Source organism: Urocampus carinirostris, chromosome 11 (assembly GCF_059441175.1).
Source record: "Urocampus carinirostris isolate Australia breed hairy pipefish chromosome 11, RoL_Ucar_1.0, whole genome shotgun sequence".
NCBI lineage: Eukaryota > Metazoa > Chordata > Actinopteri > Syngnathiformes > Syngnathidae > Urocampus > Urocampus carinirostris.
This window is the reverse complement of record NC_142359.1, coordinates 8,149,683-8,167,824: the sequence shown is the minus strand read 5'-3', so window position 1 is coordinate 8,167,824 and position 18,142 is coordinate 8,149,683. Positions and strand designations below refer to the sequence as shown.

At 41.5% G+C, this 18,142-nt stretch overlaps 1 protein-coding gene across 2 annotated transcripts in view; it reads right to left on the bottom strand.

The window, feature by feature from the left end:
* Positions 1–18,142, bottom strand: part of efnb3b (ephrin-B3b) — a 127,677-nt gene that overhangs the window by 107,466 nt on the left and 2,069 nt on the right. The gene's annotated exons all lie outside the window — the stretch shown is intronic.

Here is an 18,142-nt window from a genome sequence, read left to right as displayed (position 1 = left end):
CCAAAAAAATCGTCATGATTACTAATGCGAAGCACCTGTGCCCACTCATTTGGCGCCAACTGCCGTGGGTTCTGATTGGCCCCTGGTCAGTATTTGAACCCAGTCCTGTCTGTCCCCTTTTGTCAGTCTGTCTGCGAACCTCAGTGTATACTAGGCAAGCCTTTTTTGACCCTGACTCCCACCTGTCCCGTTTTTGCTCCCGTCTGTCTCCGGCTACGACCCGTTTCTGATCCCGACCACGTTTTTTGCTCTCCTGTCCTGGCTATCGACCTGTTTTTCCGTCCTTGACACCGCCATCGCTCGCTACGAAAGATCCACTTCCGTGTTCGGATCACAATCGAGAGCGACTTGCTTCCCGCGCCTAGCAAACACCGGATCGTGGGCGCAGCCCTTCCTTTTTCCCTTAATAAAACTTGTGAGAAACGTAACGCAATTGGGTCCTGTTTCCGTTTTGGTCCTGTCAAAATTGAAGATAAATCTTTAAAATAGCAAGGGCGATATTCATTTATGGAAAAAAAAACCTTGCAGACATTTACAAGTACATGTTATAATTCTTTATTTTTTTTCTGTGATAAAAATTTCATCAAATTGGCTCAGAATTAAAGAAAGGTACAAAACTAAAGGCTCGGTGGCCTTGGGGGTATGGCGCTTGCCCCAAGACTGGGAGGTTGTGGTTCAAGCCTCGGCCGAGTCATACCTAAGACTTAAACATTGGTACCCGTTGCCTCCCTGCTTGGGGTTCAGCATTAGGGGTTGGAATTGGGGGATTTGGTCACCTAATGACTCCCAACACCTCAGTTGGGTTGAGCGAGGGGGCTGGGAATCCCCTCCTCTGAATCAATCTCAGAAATGACTCTAGCCACCTCCCACTAGGGAGATATGGCTGTGGTATATATATATATAAATAATACAAAATTATACTAATTTTTAAAGCAATACATTTGATAATGTGCTTTGAAAAAAATATGTGATTTTATAAACTTTTGAACGGTAAAATATGTGTTAAAAATGCCCAACTGAGTCAAAGAGCCTTTATATATTTTTTCCTACCACGATGTCTGCTTTTATCTTACTTTAAGGCAAAGTTGTCCACTTGAAGGTACGAGGGGAGAGGGATTCAATGCTTGTCTCTGTGTTTCTTTGTTAGTGTAGTGTGAAAGTGGTGAAAGTTAGAATAGGCCTGTTCTAAGTACAGTCCAAACACCAGCCCAAACCCTGAGGAAGAGGAAAAAAGTAATTTATTTGACAGTGTCACGCACTTGCAATTATCCCATTTAGATCTTCACAGAGGCTGCAATGATGACTTAAGCCACAAGATGACGTCAACGAGTCAAAGTTTCAAATTCCTTACAGCACCTTTTTAATTTCCGTATAGCGGGCCTGATGAATAACCCTGACGAGCCGCAAGTGGCCCATGGACCAAGGTTTGCCCACCCCGATGTAAAGGAAAAACAACTCCAAAAAGCACTTGATAACCAAGCGTGATACCGTTTCCGTGGCAATCAAACCACAGCAGGAAACGCGAGACAAAAAAGGTTTCGCAAATGTAGCTGAGGTGGAAGGAAGGGGTGAAAAGGCAAGCAGGGGAAGCGGTGCGGGGAGGTCGGAGGTGGCAAGGGGACAGTCCAATGATTCCTAATCCCCTTACAGACAGCTTTGTTGAGTGATTGACAGCCTAGCACTACGTTAAAGCGCAGGACAAGGGTTGGGGGGTTAAAAAGGAGGGGAGGTGACCATTACTAGAGGGATTATCTCTCCTGTGCTTTAGAAGCCCTTTAAGCACTGATGCCCCCCCTCTTTGTCCCCTAGTCCCAACCCCCTACTCACCATCACCTCATCACTGCTTGATAGGGTCAAGTGGTCCTGGCTGCTTTCTGTTGTTTTCACGCCTAAAACTGCCTTTGTCTCCCTTGTTTTGCAAATAATGGCAGCAGTAATGACAGCGGTGGAGGAAGCAGGCAGGCACGATGCGTTTGGGGACGGGTGAGTGTCTCACCAGTGGGGGGAACAGTGTACACAAAAACCCACGCAGGCTCGTCGACAAGTCTTCACCACCCACGCTTGACGAGCACTGAAAGCGCCGAGGAGGCTGCTGTTGTTTGACTACAAGGCCACTGCAGCGACAATCAGGACTTTGTGTGGGGAAAAAGTTGGAGAAAGTTGCTTTTCCCCTTCTCGGTTTAACATTTGGTGTGCGAAAGCAGTGGCCTTCTCTCCTAGCCTAAATAAATATCTGAATCCTGTGATGTTATTGATATTCTGTTGATGAATACCGTAAATTCCGGACCATAAGAGATAGGTTGGTCGTTTTTGTTGTGAAATTTCTCAGAATTCAATGTATGAATATAACTTGGTTTTATTCCTAAATATAAAAACAATCTTTCACACACACACACGCATGAAGTAACGTTTCGATAATCAGTCTAATTGCATCTCTTGTACGTTTATCAGTCTTGTACTCTTTCATTTAAGTCGCATTCCGGTGTTCTTTTTCTGTTTCCTGTGTGAATAAAGTTAGCTTCTCACACGGGAGGAGTCAGTGCTGCCGAGGTCCGACAGTGCTCTCCCGCTTGGGAATGTTATTTACCTTAATGCTTGTTTTTATTTGAGTAATTTTGCCAACATAGAGTTTATATAAGTATTAACTTTAACAATAAGCCGCTACTTTTTTCCCTAACTTTCAACCCTGCGGCTTATTCAGTGATGCGGCCAATTTATGTAATTTTGCGGCGCTCGAGTGTTGCTACCATTAACTGCCCTGTCAAAGCTATATTATTATTATTAAAGCTTTGAAAACTCTCTCGGTGTACCGTCTTTCTTTGTAAAAATGTGTAACCCATGTATAATATGTATTTGCAACTGTATATTTTTGTAATGTATTTAATTGTATTTATTTTAGACACTTATTCTGATATGTTTTGCACGGGTGAACGAAAAATGAGGGGCGGAACAAACGCGGGGTGCCGAGTTTAAGTGGGGACCGCTAAAGGTGAGGGACAGACAAAGAAAGAAGAGGGGGTAAAAAGTTGGTTAAAGAAAAAGGAGTTGCGTGAGTAAATGTGTTCATCTGATATATTTTTCCCACCCTTACCTTTGGAAATATACACTTTTTTCCTTGGATTACTTTCAACGGGACCTGGACTCTGCAGGTCTGCATCAAACCTTAAGTACCGGTATCATTTTCCGTTCAGATTGCCGGCTGTGATTTTTGGACTGTGGACTTTAATGAAGGATATTTAGTTTCAATCGCGGGACTTGAAGTCGGGTTTGGGTTAATTTTGTGTTTGTGTTACATGTTTAAATTTGGGCGCGTGCGGCTTATATACAGGTGCTGCTTGTGTATGTACAAAATCGGTTTTCCTCTTAAAATGTGGTGGGTGCGGCTTATAATCAGGTGCGCTCTATAGTCCGGAATTTACGGCATGTATGAAATAGTTCAAAATTATCTGTCAGCTCCATTTCATTGCTTTTCTCCTGGTTCTGCTTCTTCCAGGTGTGTGTTTTCATACGTGAGTATATGACCAGTCACATTTCAGCCCTTATTTGTTGCCAGGTAAGTAATCTACCCAGAGGCCTTCACAATCAGTTCTGCAGGGCCATCACACATCCACATGTCCATTTTATGTGCCATCGATTTTTGCCTTTGAACAGACCATTTGGGGCGGCACGGCGGCGCAGTGGTTAGCGCGTGTGCGGCACAGTTCTGGGGTCATGAGATCGAACCTCCTGTGTGGAATTTGCATGTTCTCCCCGTGCTTGCGTGGGTTTCTTCTGGGCACTCCTGTTTCCTCTCACATTCCAAAAACATGCATGTTAGGTTAATCCGCCGGTCCAAATTGTCCCGAGTTGTAAATGAGCGAGCGAATTGTCTGTCCCTGTGTGCCCTGCGACTGGCTGGCAACCAGTTCAGGGTGCCCACTGCCCGAAGATAGCTAGGATGGGCTCCAGCACCCCCGCGACCCTACTGAGGATAAGCGGTGCAGATAATGGATGGATAGACCATTTGATCAACTTGGCTTTCAAACGCTCAAAGATGATAATAAAATTATATAACACATCCCATTTTTCTATGCACTTATTGCAATAATATTCACTAAAATAATTCAAATATAATCGGGAAAGCTCAGAAGTGTTTTTGATTATTCGTACTTTTTCTACCATTTTATACGCATCATATTTTTAACAATTGGCTGGCCAGACTGAAAAGCCTGACGGGCCGCATGTGGCCCACAGGCCGTAGTTTGCCCATGGGTGTTGTAGGGCATACTTTGGGAACAATCCACACTAAAGAAGGACAGCACAAATAATCCTAGCCTACTCTGATTCTAAATATCTGCATTCTTTGGTCAGGGGCCACACCAAGATTGACGTTAAAGCAATTCCGTTTGGAACAATCAAAGAAAAATCATGATTTGAGACGGGCCAATCAGAGGATTTTTTTTCAAAGTAAAGCAGAAAAAAATTGGATTGTCTGCAAACCACCATTTTGGATAAAGCCTCATCACTTTTCTCAGGATAGCCGCATAAAAACTTCCAACATGTAATATCGTATTTATGACACAAGTAGCATTCGGTTATATTTAGTACAGGAAATGGAGCGTGAGTTTTCCGAGGTCGTGGCACAACAACGGCGGGGTAACGCCGAATCCAGATGGGCTGCGCTCTTGGAAGCGCTAATTACGATTGCACGAGCGTTTGAGGAGAGCAGACAAAAAAAAAAGCAGAATTTATAAAAAGTAAAGCAGTGCTCAGAAGTAAACTAGCTTAGAGTCGAAACTCAAAAAGTCAATTTAGCTTTTATCAATCATAAAAGAAAACAGCCAAAAAATGAATGTAATTTCATTGTTTATTTTCTGTATATTTGATTTCATTGTTCTTAAAAACAAACAAAATGGCCCGGCGTTGCCAACACCTTTATATAAATAATAATTTCTTTTTATTTTTAATATTTAAATCAATATTGGTTTTCTTATGAATAATGTTTTTTTTTTACTAGGGGGTGCTAAATAACTCACACTGTATGTTTAAGGCAATGGTTCCCAAAGTGGGCGGTACCGCACCCCTAGGGGCGGTGAGGAACAATGGGGCGGTAGGGGGGCGGTAGGGGGGCTGTAGAGGGGCGGCAGTCCAAAGTCGAAGTCAGAAATTTAAACGTAGTGCGGTTGTGAAAAAGCAAAGCACTACGGTTTTTTTCAAGGTTTTGTAGTGAGTGATGGAGTTTTGGCCAACCACAATTGTTACTTTGAGTTTTAAAAGCACCGACAAATCAAAGGCAAGTTCTAATAATAGCACAAGCCAATAAACGCGATTTAAAGTTTGCAGGCACCACACGATGCGACACCCACCGTGTGAGCTCATTCAGTGTCATTGCGGACTCCGTAAACATAGTCCCAGAATCAACAAACGAGAAGGAAAAGCAGCTTGCACCGAAGAAGGGCGAAACCTCACTTGTTTGGACCTATTTTGGTTTTGACGAAGCTGACGTGGAACAGATAGTGGGGGTGCGCTAGGAATACACTGAAACGTTTGGGAACCATTGCTTTAAGGGTATCATTCAAACAAACAAAAGCCCCTCCATACAAGGCGAGCATGATTTGTCAGATTGCTTACTTTTTTTTTTACTTCAAGGGTTTTGACTATGACGGGAAAAAAAACCCAAATGAAATTAAAAAATAATAATTCAATTTAAGCGATCACCCATCCTACTTTGCTTTTCTCAGTTACAATGGCTTGGACAAAATCAGGGACACCACTACAGGTCTTTAACTCGTCTAGTGCTAAAACGTAAAACCACGTTGTTTTTTTTCTTTCATTTTTAAAAACTATTTTTAAAGGGTTTTACATGGCTCATCATTAAGTATCAAGCCTCTGGGATTGATTTTAGTATGACAAATCACCATTTAGCAGGAGTGGCTTTGATCAGATCTTTGTCCGTGTATCGAGGGTGCGCCCACTTTCTAGTGTTGCTATCTTGATCCAGCAATTGAAGTGTATAAGCAGTCCCATATGACGCGAAGGTAGTAAAGCAGTGTGTAAATGAAGCAAAGCTATTGATAAGTACACACAAAGTCCCTTCGTCATTGTCAAAGCAGAGAGGGATGACGTTTCGTCCGCAGGAACGCGATCGCCATGGTGACCGAAATAGTTTGGCTACATCGCCGAAAACATGGGACGCTAAAAATCGTCCAAGCATCGTTCATGCATAACTTCAGTGTTCTTTAAATAAATGAGCCCTCGTGTTGATGGAAAGCATTGTTTAGATATTGGTGGTATCACAAATGCAAAAAAAAAAAAAAACACCCGAATGAAATTTCTTCACAAAAATGTCACGGTTGCCATGGCGCCCAATTGGCCCCGCCCGTGTGGCGCCTAGCTGCGGCTCGTTGACAGATTGGCTTCCCTTCTATTTAAACTCAGTGCTCTCACTCTCCCTTTGTCAGTCCGTCAACGAACCTCTGCCCTGCAAGACGTGGGTTTTGACTCTGTCCGGTTTCCTGCCTGTGTTTCCGGTCCGGTATCGTTCCCGTCTATTTTTGTCCTGTTCATTATTGATCTCCAGTTTCGTTCCCGTCTAGTATGTCCTGTTTAATTTCAATATCCTGTTTTGATATCAATCCTGTCTGTCCCCTCCTGTCCGGTATTGACCCCATCTGTCCAATATCTGCTAGGGCAATTAGTATCGATCTCGTCGGCCTCTGGCTTCCTGTCATTCCACGCCAGACTACTTCGTTAGATCTTCTACCCAACGATCGCCGAATCACTGGCGTTTGGGTTAACGTGCATGACTGCCCCATTTCCCGTAAAATAAAAGGCTTGTGTGAGAAACGTCACGCATTTGGGTTCTCCTCCTGTTCCGGTTCATGACAAAAAAGTATTTTTCTCTCAAATTTTTTTTTGGGGGGGGAAAGTACTTTCAAGAAACTTTGAAAAGTTTTACTGTTGTTAAAAACTAAAATAAGAGCTGAAGCTTTCTTTTGATATGTCATGTGCCTACACAGCAGGACACAATTTTCTGTTGACCGTCAAAAATGAATAAAATGTCTGGCATTGAAAGAGTTAACATAAATGACGGGTCACCATGGCAACAAGTACTCTCCCTAGCACAAGTCTGAGTAGCATACACGCAGGGTTGGGTAGGATTACTTTAACTTGATTACTTTCAATTACTTTGGGATTACTCCAATACCAAAAATGCCAATAAAAGACAAAATAAACTAAATATGAATAAAATGATGACTCACAACACGTGGTAAGCTTTCTCTCCTGGCTTTGATCTCTTTGATCTCCGGCAAAACTAACATAAAATGCGACAGAAACAAAATGAAAATAAATCCAAACAGCTTACCAACATCATTTTTGACCTTCCATGTGTTCCGTTACTCCCCAAGCCTGCACAAAATTTTGTAATTTTATTCATATTTAGTTTCTTTTGTCTTTTATTAGCATATTTGGTATTGGAGTAATCCAAAAGTAATTGAAAGTAATACAGTTAAAGTAACCCTACCCAACCCTGCCACGTGTGATAAAGCTTTGAAAACTTTTCCTTTCAGTCATCTTATTACAGGGACCACAGAACTGCCAGTTCTCTGAAGATTCCATGCGGAGTTGATCAAAGTGCGGTGCGGGCCCCAAAAAGTTCTCGACCGGGTCGGAACTCCTGCGGCTGGAGGTTGCAGGAGGTGTCAAGCGATGAAGAATGGGAGGTTTTACGTAGTCGCATGTGGCCAGGAAGCGTCTGGCCGCGGTTCCGACCCCAAAACAATCACTCACTCTGTCCGTCTGCTCCAAAGAAGCTAACGGAACCCCCGAACCGCACCTCAGCTCCAACCTACATTTGCTTCGGCTCCAGGGTCTGAGCGTTCACACAAAGTCGGTGAGCAACGCTTGAAACAACAGTGAGCAACCATAATCCCAAGTGGGGCAAGATAATTAATGATCAAACATGTCCAAAACTTGACATCACATCACATTCTGCTGAGTTTCCGGCAATGCAAAATGATTTTTCTCTTTTGAATGAATTGATTCATGTACTATTGCAAAGGTTGTACGGCCTACAAACGTCGTTTGTTCTTACAATTCTTTCACAAGATATCCATTTCTTTTTATTTCCTGATATATTTTGTCGCAAAATATTAACATTTTTGGGGGCTTATTTAGTCGGTTGTAAGATACAGAACTCTACTTAATCACATTTTTTAGTGGAAGTACAATGTTGGCAACAAGATTCACTTGATATAATTGGAAATTATTTGAATGCAACACAAACTTTTTATTCTTTTTTCCGTGTTTTTTTTTCTACTTTTTTTTAAATTCCTTCAAAAGAAATCTCATTGAGTTTATTTTTTCCGAGCTGTTACTTTTTCTTTTTGTTCTCTATTTACTTTTTTCCTATGTTTCTTTCTTTTCTTTTTTTCTGGCTTTTTTCTAAATTTGTCCTTCTTTTTTTCTCTTCCTTTTGTTTACTTTTTTCTCAGCTTTTCACTACTTTTTCATTTTGGTATTTTTATTTATTTTTTTTTGTTCTATTCCCTCTTTCTTTTAAGTCATTTTGTGCATAGTTTTACTTAATATTTGGTCATGTTGGGATTAAAGAAGCATAAACAACCTGAAGAGCCGTTTAGGACCCGAAAGAGCCGGTTCCTTTTAGTGAGCCGAGCCGAAGAAGCCGGTTCTCGACAAACTCGACTAACTTTACTCAACTTCGTTCTACTTCGACTCGACTTCAAAATACCGCATCTAGGACACAACGTCAGGGGACCCCGTGTATTTTCACCTTCATGCACTGTAACTATGACTTAAGTCGCTTCTTAATTAGTAATTTTGAACCCTCATTTTTGTGTGCAGGCTAGATTTTCTTGTGTGCTGAGAATATGCGAGCAGTGCGCAATTGCGCACGCGCACAGCAAAGAGGGAAAACTGCTTCCGACTCGGTTGCGTACATACTCGACACGTCTAAATATTACAGAAGCGTTGGGGCTTGTGGAACAGGATGGAAGGGAAGAAAACGTGTAAACCGTGTAGGAATAAATATTGACTGATTTTCCGCAGTATATTATTTATCCTCCATGAAAAATTTCACAAATTCAATCAATAGAACGTTTTTGGTCCATAAAACACAAGGTGGAATGCATAACAAGCCGATATCTATGTCAACCGCTTACAGTGGTAATCTCAGGAATGCCAGTTCTCTTTAGTTTTACAAGCAAAAGGCGCGGCGCTGCCGGTAATTGTACTCGGGTGAAGTTGTTTACGCCGTGGTTTGCTAAAATATGTGCCTGAGAAAAAAAATGCATCAATAAAGGTGTCAATTACCATAGAAGATTGGATTTGGTTGCTTGGAGTGGTCGGGAGCAGCGGTAACCAATTAGGCCACCTGTTTTTTATTGTGTTTGTATTGATTGGGGGTGGCTTGACATAAAACCTAATTAAAGACACTCGCGAAGGCCTAAAGTAAAACTGTGCAATTTTTAATGAAAATCGGTTCCGCCATTTCGGAGCCTATAAGTCACATACAAATACACACACACAAACACACACACATTTTGGGATTTATAAGGCAGAAATCGGGGGGATTCAAGTTTTGTTGGATAAAATCTACCTCTTTTTATGATTTTAATGTTTTTACCCAAAACACCTAAAGGGGCAGTGCGTATTATTTGCCCGATAGATGTCCCGGTATTATGTAGTGGAACCGAAAATGAGTGCTAAATAGCACAAGGAAAACTACAAACAACAGAGACTCAAAGTGACCGAAAGCACAATTTTCGTATCCTTTTTTTACCCAGCCTTTTGCTAGGTTTTTGGTTATCGAGTAGCCGTAGCAGCAAGATACCAGACAATAATGCCAGCTCTCTTTCAGTGACGCTCGCGGTATGTAAGATAAATGCAAAATTTTTGATCTACCTGTACAATATCTTTAAAAATGCATGTTTATAAACACGGCGGCGCAGTGGTTAGTGCGTGGGCGACACAGTTCTGAGGTTGTTATATTACATTTGTCTTTTTAGTACCAGTCTATATAGAAAAAAATTCATCTGTAGCAAAAATCTCCTCACATTCCCTTTTTCCTCCCTCGTTGTCCGTAGTAGAAACACTTAGCCTAGTTAGCCTTTCTTTTATCCGGTGCCAATTAGCAGGCGATTAATAAATTATTGAAGAGGGGAAAACAAAAGGGAGGGAGATTTCACATGGTGTGTCAAGGAAGGTGGTCGTTGTATTACACTCTGCGTGAATAAACCAAAGAACCCCCCTCCCCTTTTTAGTCGTTGGCTTTTAAAAGTAGCCAGGCACAGTCCAATAATTACGTCATCCCAACAATCTATTTCTGCACATTCCGGTAATTCATATGACTGCATCATTAACCTGTATGAGCTCATCACACATATTATCATTTGCTATCAAGTCCAGTTGCCAATATGGCAATGAGTCGGGCAAAAGGCACGGTTATTAAATCCGTTTGAGGAAATTCTTCCACACGAACAGATACCCCTCGCTACTTAGCGCTTCGGTTATTGCTGGTTCACTGCTGTGCGGTTTTTTATTTTTTTTTATTGTCATTGATATCAATGTACTGTGCATTGTGTTCTGAGTAGACAGCGACAGCAAATGCTATCACGGGGCAGGTAAGGGAGGTCTTTGTATGTTAGGTGGGGGTGGCTGTGTTTGGTTGGTGTATGCTGTTAGTAGAACAAAAGAGAAACACACTGGAATTGGTTCTGACTCGAGGAGTTTCAACCTTAAATGTGACGGTGTTACTGTGTACTAACATTATTTCTGATCATTTGAGGTGCTGGCTAAATGTTGTATTAAAGAAACTAAATGATATAGCAGCCGCAATATTTCTAATGGTAGAGTTTGAGCTCTCTGATCTTCTTTCAGGGGTAGTTGTGTCATTTCCTTCATATAAAGGCTCCATTGACTCACTCATGAATGATTTTAATAGATAGATAGAGATAGAGATAGAGATAGAGATAGAGATAGAGATAGATAGATAGATACTTTATTCATCCCCGCAGAGAAATTCACAATGTTAATGTTACTCTGGCTAGTGTCCTGGATTCTGTGGCGCCCCTACGGCCTAAATCACGACCCGAAAGGCGCACGCCTTGGTTTACTGATAAAACTGGATAACTCAAACAAGACTGCAGGAAATCTGAAAGAAAATGGCACGCAACAAAGCTTGAGGTTTTCCATCAAACCTGGTGAGTCTGTAGTTTGCAATAATCTTTGGTCTGTGCAGCCCTTTGAGACTCCTTGTGATTAAGGGCTATACAAATAAACATCACTTAACTTGACCGGTGTGGCTATCAAAACAAACTGTGGAGCATAGCGCCAGATAGCTTTCAGAGGCGCGTAACATTGAAAATAAATCAGATTATGAAGAAAGTCAGAAGAGCGCAAGGAAATGGTGATCACCAGTGGGTGCTCCATGGATTATTATCGGATTTGCGAAGTGACTGAGGCGGTGTCAGGAGACTGCTACAGCTAGGCTAACAACTCTCTTAAGCCACCTCTGCATCTCACCAATTCCAGATCAATTACCCATGAAACAAATGACCTGGAGCTACAACTTGTGGGGAACAGCTAAATTCAGGAGTGTATTTTGATTATTGCGGAGACCTGGCTCGGTTTGAAGATTCCTGATGCTAGCGTGCAGCTAGCCAGCCGCTCCCTAAATTGCTTTCTTACTCACTTTTGTAAAATGACAAAAAAGCACATTCATTCAATAAAATTTAGTGTTCGAAGTTGTATTTGTATATGTATTGTTGTTATTTTGTAATGTTTGGTATACTCTCAGTCGGTAAGGACATCATCTCCAGGTAGGTTTGACCTGGAGGGCTTTCATTAAGCTTGACAACACTTCATTTGAACTGTTCTGGTCCCCATCCACCGCGATAACCGAGGGATTACTGTAGTTGCTATTTATTATCATAATAAATCCATCGAGTTATTTTACGGAACGAAAGACGGGAAGATGTTGATGGGGATGGACTGAGGGACCTTCAAAGAGGAGCATCAGGAGGTTAACAACGTGACACTCCATTTGCTTTAGAGGCCTGATGCGAGATGCACATGATGCACTCCAAACCATTGCCGCGAGTTCACAAGTGCAAAGTAGAAAAATATCTACACGAGGTACTTCATTACAATTACTAAAACCAAATTGAGACTTCTTTATGCAAAAAAAAACACTACGGAGTTAATATGTACTGTACCAGGTTAGAATGGTTTCCAACCAAGAGTTTACTCTGTTTTGATCGGTTTGAGCTAGTTAGCCTTCTAATTCTTAGCAGGGTAGCAAAATCTGATCTGAGGATTTTGGAAAATGTTGTCTTTTTGTAAATCCTTTTACAAAAAATACTTCTCTAAAATCATATTTTATGTCAATGTATTATGGGATGTGCTTCTTGAGCTAGCATCAGCTCAACTGTGATGATTTTAAAACACAGAACGGAGACAAAAAATGCTAAACCAGGTAATAGCATCTGCACCAGCAACTAGCTATTTTAACAAGCTAATGATAGTTGTGGGGATTTTCGGAATTCTAAAATCGGGGGAATTCAAGTTTTGTTGGCTGATAAAGGGGCAGTGTGTATTATTTCCCCAATAGATGCTCCGGTATTATGTAATGGAACCGAAAATGAGTGCTAAATAGCACAAGAATGAATACGAGCTGCAGAGACTCAAAGTGACCAAAAAGTACAAATTTTCCTGTCTTTTTTTTAAGCCAGCCTTTAGCTAGGTTTTTAGTTTTCGAATAGCCGTAGCAATTATCGTAGGTAACAATTATGTCAGCTCTCTTTTGGTGACGCTCACGGTAAGTGGGATAAACGCAAAATTCTTGATCTACCTGTACAACATTTTCAAAAATGTATGTTTATAAGCACGGCGGCGCAGTGGTTAGCGCGTGTGCGAGACAGTTCTGAGGTCGTGAGACCGAATTTTCCTGTGTGGAGTTTGCATATTCTCCCCATGCTGGGCAATCCAGTTTCCTCCCACATTCCAGGTTAATTGGCCAGTCCAAATTGTCCCTGGGTGAGAATGCATGAGAGATTTGTCTGTCTCTGTGTCCCCTGCAGGTGGCTGGCAACTAGTTCAGGGTGTCCCCTGCCCACTGCCCGAAGATAGCTGAGATTGGCTCCAGCACCCCCGCGACCCTACTGAGGATAAGCGGTGCAGATAAGGGAAAGATAATGGATAGATGTTTATAAGAGAGCCGGCACGGCGGATAAGTGGTTAAGCGCATCGGCGGCACAATTCTGAGGTCATGGGATCGAATCCTCCTGTGTGGAGTTTGCATGTTCTTCCTGTACTTGCACGGGTTTCCTCCGGGCACTTCGGTTTCCTCCCACATTCCAAAAACATGCATGTCAGGTTAATTAGCCGGTCTGAATTGTCCCTAAGCTTGAATTTCCCTGTGTGCCCTGCGACTGGCTGGCAACCAGTTCAGGGTGTCCCCTGCCCAGAGATAGCTGGGATGGGCTCAAGCACCCCCGCGACCCTACTGAGGATGAGCGGTGCAGATAATGGATGGATGGCTGTTTATAAGGTCTTTCTTTTTTTAATCAACATTTTTTTAATAGTTTTGTTTGCCACTACTCGGCGCCAAATAATACACACTGTCCCTTTAAAAAAACATATTAATGAATTGATTATTTGTGCAAAATTCAGAATTTACTATATAAAGATAGTCTGGTTTCTGTTTGAAAACGAAAAAAAACTAACTAACACAAACCACAAGTTTTTCGATTTATCTTGAAAATGCCCAAAACTTTTTTAATCTTTCATTTTTTGTGTTGGTCTCCTTCAGAATGAATATTTAGGACACTTTTGTGCAATGTCAAAATTGTTTTACATTACTAACCCAAATTCTGTTTTTCTTCTCAACTCGTCTAAATTTTGAGAAACGGCTGGTGTTCAACTGTAATAACAAAGAAAATTAACACACTAGAAACCTGAAAAGCAACTCAAGTGAGAAAATATTTGTACTTCCCAGTTCCCACCACTGGCTATTAACACCGCGAGCACATCTCCCTTAACACTTGAGCTCTAACACATGACGGCATGAAAAAGGCAAAACAGAAAGTTGGCGGATGTGTGTTAAAAAAAAGGAAATAAAGTGAAGGACGGACTAAGCTGATTAAGTATGAATGCTTAGCTTTGTGAAGGCGCACAATGGCGTACAACAGGCTTTGTACTTTGCATATATGAGCAAGCTCTTTGCAGATGACTCGCGTCAAAGCATTGCACCAACACTAATTGCCTTCCAGGACACCTTACACTAAACTCCATTAGGGAACAATAGCACACAAAACCTGGAAAGGGCCTGCTAGCAGTTAGCTTCGCTGGAACATGCAGAAATGATCCCACCGGCCCCCACCTCTCCATCGGGCCCCCATTGGCTCCGCATCCAACCCTGTAGGCTGAATCCACCCACTGCTGACAACAAAAACCCTCATTAGAGGCTTCACGCCTGGCTCCACAGTGGAAAGGGGAAAGAAGTTGGGTGTGGGGGGAGGGGGGGTTAGTCCTATACACTGTTGCATCCCGTAGCCGTTAACCAAGGGGTTAGCAACCCAAAATGTTGAAAGACCCATACAGTGGAACCTCGGTTCTCGACCATAATCCGTTCCAGAACCCTGTTCGAAAACCGATTTGTTGGATCACCAAAATCATTTTTCCCATTAAAAATAATGTAAATCGTTTTAATCCGTTCCAACGCCCTGAATGTTTACCTTGAATGTTTAACGTAAACATAAAGCTAACCCAGGCTAATCGTACGTCCGCGTTTTCGTAATCTTCCGTACGAAAGATTACGCTAACATGAACGTGTAAAGATAAAAAAATCAGGTCGTTTACAAGTCATTTAGCACCCGGGTCTCTACAACAACTGGTGAGCGGTTCATTGGAAAGGGGGCTCCTTTCCAACACCCTGAATGTATAACGTAAACTTAAAGCTAACCCAGGCTAATCGTACGTTCGCATTATCGTAATCTTATGAATAGGATTTCTTACCTTTGTGGTGGTCAACAGGCGCTCGCACACCTCCTTCATATTTGGCTATTATTTCTTTCTTAAATTTAATAGTTGTACGCACTACTTTTCTTTTTTCACCTGTAGCAACTTTGCTGCTTGCACTGATTTTCTTCTGAGGCATAATTAGGGGCTAAAGCACTTCGTACACCTATATTAAAAGCGAAAGCAAAACGAAGCACGTCCGCACGTGATAACAGTTGGTCACGAAAAAAGCCATCTACACTCGTACGCCGCTCAGCATCGCACCCTAAAGTACGCACTCATGCATTACCGGCGTTCAAACTTGACTTTTTGACCGAAGAGCAAAGCAAGAATTTCTGGAAATTTTGGGTCGGACTCCGATCTGTTCGAACTGAGAGGCGTTCGAAAACCGAGGTTCCACTGTATTAGACGTTTTCCACAAATGGGAAGAACCAGTGCCAGCCATTTTTGTCATTTGACTCGTTTTTACAGAAAATTTAGTTCTGTAACTATATAGTCATAGGAAACATGGTAAATGGTCTGCATTTCTATAGCGCTTTTCAAGTCAATGAAGACCTACCAAAGCGCTTTACAATATGCTTCACATTTACCCATTCATACACACACTCACACACCAATAGGGAGTCAGCCATGCAAGGCGCCTGCCTGCTCATTGGGGGCATTAGGGATTCAGTGTCTTGCCCAAGGACACTTCGACATATAACACGGAGGAGCCGGGGATCGAACCTGCGACCTCTTGATCCCAAGACAAGCGCTTTACCTCAAAAGAACTCTTTAACCCTCATTTTTAATCAGAAAAGAAACCGGATGTATCGATTTTTTACTGTTGAATTTTCACTTTACTGCTCTTATTTTTGCATTTGTGATACCTACGATATCTAAACAATGCAAAGGGCTTTTTTTACTCGCAAAATAACATTTTATTGCAAGAACTTTGAACTTGTGCATGGACGAATCATGAACTTCAGAAGAAGCTTCTAGCACCCGATGTTTCCAGCGACGTGAACATGCGATTTCGGTCACCATGGTGATCACTTTCCTGTGTACGTGCTCTGGCTAGTGTCCTAGATTCCATGGTGCCCCTGCGGCTTAAATCACGACCCAAAAGACGCACGCCTTGGTTTACTCATAAAACTATATCGCTTAAACAAGAGTGCAGGAAATCTGAACGAAAATGGCGTCATGCCTCGCTGCCTGACGATGACACAAGGACTTTCATCTTTTTTAGAAAAAAACAAGCTGTTGAAGCATAAACTGTCTGTACTTATCCATATAGTCTCTACTCTCACCGAGCTGCTTCACTAGGCCTTCTTCCAATCGCTAGATACAGGAAGCAATACAAGTAGGAGGGGGCTTCCTTGATGTGTGGACAAAGACCTGATCAAAGCCACTCCTGCCATCTAATGGTGATTTTTCATACTGAAACCATTCCCAGAGGCTTGATACTGATGCGCAGTGCCAAGCCCTTTGTTATATATATTATTAATAAAACAATAAAAAAAATGTATTTTTACGTTTTAGCTCTTAGTGACAATGCTTCTAAATACGGCATTGAATGAGTTCAAGAAAAAGAGAATAAAAAAATGGGGATTTAATGAGTGAGGATTTGTGATTCGGATTGGATCACCACCGGCAATATTCAAAGATGCTCTACCGTAAGACATAAAAATAAGAAGTTGCTTTCAAAACAAATGCCCACATTTTGGGTCTTCCTCGGCCGAGGATCCCAAACCTTCTTTGAGGAGATCATATTTCGATTTTTCAAAGTTCAGTAGTACCTTGAGTTCAAGTGCAAGTTTTCCATTGAAATAAAGGAAAATGATTTTCCACCAGCAATACAGATTCACTTTTCATCGAAACCCTCCCAGCTTACTGTTATCATTTCAGAGGATAAATAACTAATAAGTGTTTTAATTTCATACTAACAAACCTTTAGAGATTAAAAAACGGTGTTTTGGTGCGCACTGTATTCTTATGCTCAAAAAAATCCGTTTCCAGATTATAATAGTTAAAAAAAATACTTGCTTGTTTGAAACCGGAAGCGAGAAACTATTACCAAAACGGAAATCTAATGCGCTCGCTGGACCATCTTCTTCTTGGACAAAGACTTTTTCTCGCTTCAAAACAAAGAAGCTGTAGACTAAAATACTAGTCTTGATTCAAGATATATTTTTTTGTTTAAATTATTATATTATTTTAAAAAGTAGGCGTTTTTAAGGGGCGAAAATCGGTAGTCTAACTCAGTGATTTTCAACCTTTTTTGAGCCAGGGTACTTTTTTTTTTATATTGGAAAAATTTTGCGGCACACCACTAACCAAAATGTTATAAAATGACACTGAACAGTATGTTTAATTACAATATAATATATAATTCCCCCTGTTTTTACAGCACAGACACTTGACAATGACATCACTGTGAATGTGTGAAACTGGAGTGTCATGCCCAATTTCGTTGTCACAATATGTTAACCCATTTTGTAACAATGACAATAAAGGTATATTCTATTCTATTCTATACTATATTTGCAGAAAAAGATTCATAAATGTTTTATAAAATTCCAAATTTTAAAAAGTGACATTGGATAATTTCCCCGGCACACTTGACAATCTCTCACGGCACACTAGTGTGTCGCGGCACAGTGGTTGAAAATCCCCGGTCTAAGGGAGCAGGAGGAAGATGGAAAAAGAACTGGGCCGACAACATTAAGGAATGGACTTGTGCCAATTTGACTACAATCCAAGAAGAGGCCAGGGACCGTCAACAGTGGAGAAAGCTGTCCAGAGTTGCGTCCTCATTGTGCCTATGACCATGAACCATGATCTATATTGGTGGCCCATTTAGCGAATAAGCAATGTTAAGCAGTGCTGTGAGAAAATTGAAGTACAGACAGTAACTCTTCAAAGCTCTATTCTTCCTGAAAAAGATAAAGTCCCTTCGTCGTCGTCGGTGCACAGAGGGATGTCTTGTGCACGTCTGTGATTGCCATGTTGACCCAAATCATGTGATCACTTTACCGGAAATATAAGACGCTAAACACTTCTTGTAAACATCATGCATCATTCATGCATAAGTTCCATGTTCGGCACAGTGGTTGAAAAATCCCTGGTTTAACTCGTAAAACTG